Source organism: Asparagus officinalis, chromosome 9, assembly GCF_001876935.1.
Source record: "Asparagus officinalis chromosome 9, Aspof.V1, whole genome shotgun sequence".
NCBI classification, from domain to species: Eukaryota; Viridiplantae; Streptophyta; class Magnoliopsida; order Asparagales; family Asparagaceae; genus Asparagus; species Asparagus officinalis.
In genome coordinates, this window is record NC_033802.1 from 18,156,278 (window position 1) to 18,164,921 (window position 8,644).

Consider the following 8,644-nt stretch of genomic DNA (forward strand, 5'->3'; position numbering starts at 1 on the left):
GAGAGAGAGAGAGAGAGAGAGAGAGAGAGAGAGAGAGAGAGACCAAGTAGGGGCAATTTAGGGAGTTGGGAAACTACAATATACACAATGTATATTGCTGAGTTGGAAGGGCTAAATCATAATTTTTTTAGGTTTTGAAGATTTTTACATATGGGAGAAAGGTTAAAGGGGCAACTCACATGAGTTTCTTGAAGTTGGGGCATGTTCACAATTTTGCCTTAATACTACAAAAGTGTCCTTATCTTTGAGAGTTTTTCATATAAACCCTATAAACTTCTTTTGTTCCACTAAACTCCTTGAAGATTCTTCACTTTAATTCTTTAAATTACGCTAAAGTCTAACATGCCTTGTCAAGTATGTGATCAAAATAGAAGAAAGTATCCATCAACACACAAAGAATTATTTGTTATTCTTTTTTATTATTTCTATTATTTTTCAACTCTGAGTCTGAGGGCTATTCTCCTCTTTTTTCTTATGTGCTTGGAACATGCCGGTTAGATTTGATAGTGTTAATTTAGTAACATTTCATAAGAGATTAAGTGAGAGGTTAAGGAGATCTAACCTCTCCTTAACCTGCCAAACGCCAAAAAGTCAATACAGTTATTAACACGAGTTAACATTCTATAATTTGTCTAGCATAAAAAAATGTAAAAGGTTTAATATCCCTCTAGTGAGATTAAAACAAGTTTCTTTTTGAGACGGAGTTAAAATAAGGTAAGACTCTCAAAGTGAGCGGTTTACTAATACTTTATTCGGACGGTTGAGAAGATGAATATCCTTCTATTTGTTAAAAAAATCAAAATCCTCGTTACTCCCAAACACTAAATTGTTAAAATGAACAATCTTTCATTGGTTTAATGGAATAGAACAAGTTCTACAGGTTAACACTAAATGGTTAAAAATGAACAATCAATACAGTGATTAAAACGGGTTAAGTCCCCACTTTGCTCGGGGAAAACCATGACCCTGCACTTTAGGGGCTGTTTGGTTGTATGTTTTTACCATGTAAAATGATGGAAAGTGTAAAAAAGTGGGTCCCGTATGTTTTTACCATGTAAAATGATGGAAAGTGTAAAAAAGTGGGTCCCAATGTCAGCTTTCATCACTTTCAATTGTTTGTTTGTAGTTGTGAAAATAGTGTAAAGTGATTTCATATGCTGACGTGGCTTGTAAAGTAATTTCATAAAAAAAGACATGATTTTAGGAGAAAGCTGACATTGAAGTTAGGAAAAAATAATAATAAATAATTCTAACCAATATGATCATTTGAGTAGGGACCACTTTTTACATTTTCCAAACAAACAATTAAAGTTACATTTACAAACCAAACAAGCAATTTATGATTCCAATGGAATAAAAAACAAACAAAGAAAAATATAAAAGTAAAATTGATGAGGTGGACAATAACTTTTCAAGTTGTGTCATAAATACACAACTTTACCAACAACAACCAAACAGCCCTTATAAAAACTCACCTATCTAAAAGTGCCATCCCACAGACAACCCTGTGACCCTAATTAAAAGCCCACAACGCATATACACAATTTCTCGCCTGTCAGTCACCTTACTGTTCTTCAAACTCACCCATCTCAAGAACCCGCTCTACTGCTGAACTTATGACCCTTAAAAAAATCCACATAATCCACACCCCACATTTGTTGTTAACTAATTTCTAAAAGGGTTGTTTTGATATAAATCTCTTAAAAGTTCCATATTTCGAAATTAATCCCTTAAATCATTGAGATTGCTACTGGGCCACTAGCTTATAACTTATTCTGAAACTAGACCCTCAAATCAAAGTAAATTGTCAGTTAAAGATAAAGGGACAATCTAATGAAAAATTTGATGATTTGAGAGACTAGCTTCTTCCTAATTGCAACTTTGTACTTGATTGGAGTGACTAATTTCAAAATAACTTAAGATTTAGAAGATCTAATAGCAATTTCAATGATTTGAGTGACTAATTTCAAAATAAACTAAGAATTATGGAACCTATTGGCAATTTCAATGATTCAAAGGACTAATTTTAAAATATAGAAGATTTAGGGGACTAATACAAGAAAAGCCTTTTTTAAAGTAAGAACACTTATCGAACACAATTGCAAAATTTTTAATTAATAATTATATAGTGACGCTACTTACAAAATAAAACCTAAATTTGTCACTGTGAAAGCCACCTCAAAGTTAGGAATAGTTGGTTTTTTTTACTGATTAAATTAAATAGTTTAGGAGTGGTCTTAAAAATGAAACTTAGCAGACGTTTTGTGAAAACAATCAAACCCATGTCTGAAAAATGAAACTTAGGTGATGTTTTGTGAAATTCACGTCAACAATTACCCCCATTTCACTTTTGATCTTCGTTTTCCCCAAATTATCTCGCTCGAGACTTGCAGTATGTTGACTTTATAAGAATTGATCGTTCTAAATCATCGCAATATTATCAAGATTGTTCTTCCCTCTCGGATTTGACTTGACGGAAACTCATTTTGTTATAGTCATTTTAGTGCTGAAAAGTAATCTCTAATTAAGAGCAAACAAGTGTCACATATTATACATAATCAAACCATCACTTCAAAATAACCTAAGACTCAGCTCGGACGACTCGACACGATGACATCTAGCGAGGACGACTCAAATGGCATTACGTGTTGACCCCAGGCTAGGTTGACTCCCTCATCGACCTACTCGACCGACCATTCACCCGACATCTTGTAAAGACGACACAAAGGGTGGTACTTCTCGAACACCGGACGAATAGAAAGACTACAAAATACCTCGAGCCTTGAGCTCTTTTCCCACGCGCTGACAGCCAATCACCTCGCAATAAATGTCATTAAATGTATTATGGGCGTCATCATTCCTCTACCCCCAATAATCTTTATGATACATCGGACCACGTCGGTACCGCACGCCCTCAATCACTTCGCATTAAATGCCGAATTGACCTCTCCTCCACTCATCGACCGACACTTGTAAAGTTGATGCTGATTTGGCTACCAGCTCATGCTCGGTCCAAATTACCATCCTACCCCCTACCACCACTATAAATAGGAGTATTATTTTCAATAATAAGGTAAGATCTTAATGTCTACATGTTGTGCTTAAGAACTACTACAGTTCAGTTACTTCTCCACTCAAGCATATTACTGGCTTGATCGTCGGAGGAACAACTGTAGAATCCAATCCCGCTCTCTTACGATTTGCTACCTGTGCAGGGAAGAACATCCCATATCAGTATTGGATATTCTGAGGGTTAGACGACCTTCGTCAACTTAATCACTTCTTTCATTGACTATTTGATATCAGCTATCAACACCTTTCAATTTGCTTTTTATCGCAATCTTCAATTAATACAGATGTTTTCTTAAAATCTCTCTTTTAATTGTTCAATGGATTTTTTTAATGAGATTGTTAGACTTTCGCCTTGATTTTGGGTGTGATATTGATTGGTTGCCAATTATTTTGAGGAGACTCAAGACTTTCACATTGATTTTTGGCTAAATATCACAAAAACCTCCTTCCTTTGGACAATTAGAAAAACCCCCTTAACTTTCAAAATATCAGAAAAGCAGAGGGGGGTTTCTGATATTTTGGAAATTAAAAGGGTTTTACGATAGGAGTACAAATGTACATAAATATTTTCTAATTGATTTTTCTTTATTTTTAAAAAACCTTTGGAAAGTCTATTTATTTATTTATAGATAAAATAAGCATTTTTTTATTTTTATACCCCAAAATCAATTGTATTTGTAAATTTATTTACCTTATTTGCAAGTTATCTCCAAATATTTATCCTAGGATGATAAAGTTAAGGAAAAATTGTGTCAATGCCCCAAAAAACAAAACTTATGTGGCCCAGTTCTATAGAATTTTTGCCATATTGTTTAGCCCCAAAAGACCCAATAAAATATGACCCAGCCCCAAAAATCCATATGTATACATGTATTTGATGTATTTATACTCCTCTTTCGAAATTGCCCCCTTCTCACGGAAGCCCATCCCAACGGGTATGATGTCGGTCACAATAAATGGAGGCGGTGGCGAAAATGGAGGGAAAAGGACACAGGTTCCCTCTATTACTGCTCTATCTCATCTTCTATATCTATTTTATTGTTTTACTCTCTCATTTATGGTATTAGAGTATTGTTTTTCAACTTTCAACTACCCCTCATGTCCTAAAAAATCCCTGAATTATTCCTCACAATTGTCCTCCATATTAATGGCCGCTAATGACCTCATTTGCATGGTGTCCTTAGGTGAGAAAGCTACATTCTCAATGCTAAGTTCTACAACAAGCTTTTTTGAACTAAAATTTGATGTGTCTGAAAGACTGAAAGTTCATCATGATACTTTATCATTGATATATAAATCTGAAAGGCACTAGAATATGAGTTTTTTTGATAGAGAATGAAGATGATATGAAGTGTATGTAGGCGTCAAAAAAATGCTGAGAGGTATCCAAACACAGCTCAAAAGGAAGTCATCCAAAATGTCAAAAAGAACACAAGTATAGACTGTTTTGCATGCGAGACAGTCTTTACTGTCTCGCGGGCGAGACAGACTTTTACTGTCTCGCCCACGCGAGACAGTCTTTACTGTCTCGTGCCTGGTGCGCAGCACAGGACTTTACCTCGTGCGTTCGCCCACGCGCCAGACGAGTCTTCACTGCTCTCGCCGTGCGAGACAGGAATCTTACCTGCTCTCGCCACGCGCTGGCAGACACGCGCTCTGCATGGCATGCCGTCATAAACGCCTTTGTACTGCGCCTCACATGCTGGCCAACTAACTGTTCAATGACGGTGAGGATAACGTGATGGAGTGCCACCCACGCGCGCGTCGGCGCGGTGCGCGTGAGAACTCACGTGTGATATACTGTCAAATAACGGAGTTTTGCAATTGCTGGGAGCCCCAGTCTAAAACGAACAACTGTCCCTGACGGTTACTGGTTCTCCGCACCGCATACGCGGTTCATGTTTACTGCCTCTCCGCCGGATGCCAATGACAGCAAACACCTGTCTCGCCCGCCGTAGACGAGCAAAACACTGTCTCGGCTAACCGACGGACAGCCAAATGCCGTCTCGCCCCGAGACAGTAAACACTGTCTCGGAAGCACTGTTCATCCCAGAGGCTATAAATACCCCCCGAGATCGATTTTTTTGGAGGAGGCTGATCAGAGAGCATCCACAGGCTGATTTCAGAGCAGAGAGGGCAGAGTACTCGAGCTTCTGTAACTCCTTGATATTCAGGCTTTGACTTGATTTCAAGAAGAACGACTATCTTACCTTGATAAGATATCGTTTCAAGTTCTCACTTCGATAAACGAAGTCAGAATCATAAACCCCTCACGATTCAATCAGAATCTGTGATTTGGTGGTCCACGGGCTAACGCACCCCTGGCACAGGCAAAGATCCCACGCAAGCAGTGATCCAAACAACGATCCTGCGTTTGTTTCCCAAGAGTTGTAATTTTCATTTTGTTGTGTAAAAGAAGTCTTATAAAAAGGCTATCTCTTTTTTGAATTTATTTAATCAACTGAAGATATAATGAATTCCATGACAAAACCAACTTTTAACGCAAACAAGCTGGCGACCACAGTGGGAGGCAACGGTCTCGCTGCCGAGACCGTCGTGTCGCAACCAATCATCAAGATCCCGGTTGAATCAACGGTCGAGTACGAATTCGACCAAGCGAAGTTTGAGGAGTATTTGTCATCCTCATCCTCAAAGTCTTCCTCGCCTCACAAATGCAGGAAGATTTTATCTTCTAAGAAGGTTTGCAAGTTTTCGACTCCGTCGAACGCTACAGATGAAGACTCTCGCTTGATTGTTGCTGAGGATTCCACTCGCAACCTCTCTGCTCATAATGACTCTTCTTCAATTAAGGAGTCATTAAATGCTTACAGACATCCAAATATCACTCAAGACAAAGAGAAGGTGATAAACATCAGTATCTAAGTCATGGGAGATCATACAAGCCCAAAGGAAGCAAAAGGATCTGTGAATCAACATAAAACAATGTGAATTCACAGAACAATGCAAACTACAGCGTGTGGGCGCGGCAGCTCATGGTGCCGCGGCTACAGCGCGGCAGCTCATAGTGCCGCGGCTAAGACGCGGCAGTTCATAGTGCCGCGGCTTGGGGGCGCGGCACCATGGTGCCGCGGCTACTATAGGGGATGCTACAGCGGTTACGAGGTAGTTATGTGATGATTATGTGAAGTCTACGTGGCGGCGTATCAGAAATAGAACGTGTGCTGACGTGTACAAGCAGTTAAACCACGAAAAAGGTGGTTAAAAGTCGTGGGAGGACAGTTTCAAGCACGATGGAACGTGCTGGTAACTGCCCCTGTGGCCGCTGCAGTTCATGCTGCCGCGCCAATAGCCGCTGCAGTCCGGGATGTCGCGGTCAAAGGGATAGTCGTTGATCGGCTATTTCTTCAGTTATTGTCCAAGGAGGCTATAAATACCCCCCTATGGACATCATTGACGGGGGGCTGAGCATTTTCCAGAGAGATTAGAGCAGAGAGCCTTGAGTTTTGGTGAATTAGAGCAAGAGAGAGAGTCTTCCTTCTTCACAAACATCCTCAAGAAGCTTCTAGCGAGTCCTAGAGATCTAAGCTCAGACTTGATCTTTGGAAGAGTGAACATCTTACATCGATAAGATATTCGCTTCAAATTCTTACTTCGATAAACGAAGGAAGAATCATTAAACCCCTCACGGTTCAATCAGAATCTGTGATTTGGTGGTCCACGAGTCAAAGCGCTCCCGGCACAGGCAAAGATCCCACGCAAGCAGCGATCCAAACAACGGTCCTGCGTTTGTTTCTCAAGAGTTGTAATTTTCCTTTTGTTGTGTAAAAGAAGTCTTATAAAAAGACTATTTCTTTTGAATTTATTGTAATCGACCGAAGATATAATGAATTCCACAACGAAACCAACTTTTGACCCAAACAAGCTGGCGACCACAGTGGGAGCCAACGGTCTCGCTGCCGAGACCGTCGTGTCGCAGCCGATCAAGATTCCAGTTGAATCCATGGTCGAATACGAATTCGACCAGACCAAGTTTGAGGAATATCTCTCATCATCCTCTTCAAGATCTTCATTATCTCGCAAGTACAAGAGGATCTCACAATTGAGGAAGAGTTGCATGCCAAAGAAGGCACAAAATGAAGACTCTCGCTTGATTGTTGCTGAGAATTTCACTCGCAACACCTCTGCTCAAAATGGCTCTTATCTAATTGAAGAGTCATCGAATCAAAGCCCGACGACATTGACGAAAAGAGCTCGTCAGAGACAGCGTCAGCGTCTTGCTCGTCAAATAGCTAAGGCATTTGAACAAACCGACGGAGTTCGTTATTATGCGGACTTAGAGTCGAGGAAACAACAAGTGGTTCGTTCAACGCAACGACGAACTACTCACGTTTCTGCACAATTCACAACGGAGGAATGGACACTCATCAAAAGGGCTCGTTCGACCCTCCAAGAACGTATACAAAAACGTCGTGCAAACGTTGTTCATGCCCGTGCTCTCTTACAACAAAGACGAGAAAGGAGGAAGGAAACGGTGACCAAAGAATCACCAAAACTCCGCCAAGTTTGGATTCTGAAGTCTGGACTTATGCAAAATCAGCATTCGGAGCCCGTTAAGACTCCATACCCACAAGGGGGTGGTTCTAAACGTGCGACTCCCGACATAACCTTGGATCGCTTAAAGACAAAAATAAATTGTCCTGAGAATGCCAACAAGGTTTTATACTCCCAGAAGAAGACGCATTCACCAAATGATATCGTCATACCTGGGAGATCATACCAACAGACGATACGATTTTTTGGCAATCATACCGATGAATCGTATTATCAAGTTGAGGTTGTGAATAATTTTCGAAAGAGAGTTATTCGAGAGATAAACTCTCGTTGTTCCTGTGCACGACTCGTCAAAACAGCATTATCAGAATGTGACTGTTTCAAACGAGAAATCATCCCACGAAAAGTCTCTGCATTATCAAAGCCTAAGCTGAGACATTTCCGCAAAAGAAAATCAGCTGCCCAAAATGATGAATTCCCTGAAGTCACCATCAACGTTACGTGGCGGCGTATCAGAAATAGAACGTGTGCTGACGTGTACAAGCAGTTAAACCACGAAAAAGGTGGTTAAAAATCGTGGGAGGACAGTTTCAAGCACGATGGAACGTGCTGGTAACTGCCCCTGTGGCCGCTGCAGGTCATGCTGCCGCGCCAATAGCCGCTGCAGTCCATGCTGCCGCGGTCAAAGGGATAGTCGTTGATCGGCTATTTCTTCAGTTATTGTCCAAGGAGGCTATAAATACCCCCCTATGGACATCATTGACGGGGGGCTGAGCATTTTCCAGAGAGATTAGAGCAGAGAGCCTTGAGTTTTGGTGAATTAGAGCAAGAGAGAGAGTCTTCCTTCTTCACAAACATCCTCAAGAAGCTTCTAGCGAGTCCTAGAGATCTAAGCTCAGACTTGATCTTTGGAAGAGTGAACATCTTACATCGATAAGATATTCGCTTCAAATTCTTACTTCGATAAACGAAGGAAGAATCATTAAACCCCTCACGGTTCAATCAGAATCTGTGATTTGGTGGTCCACGAGTCAAAGCGCTCCCGGCACAGGCAAAGATC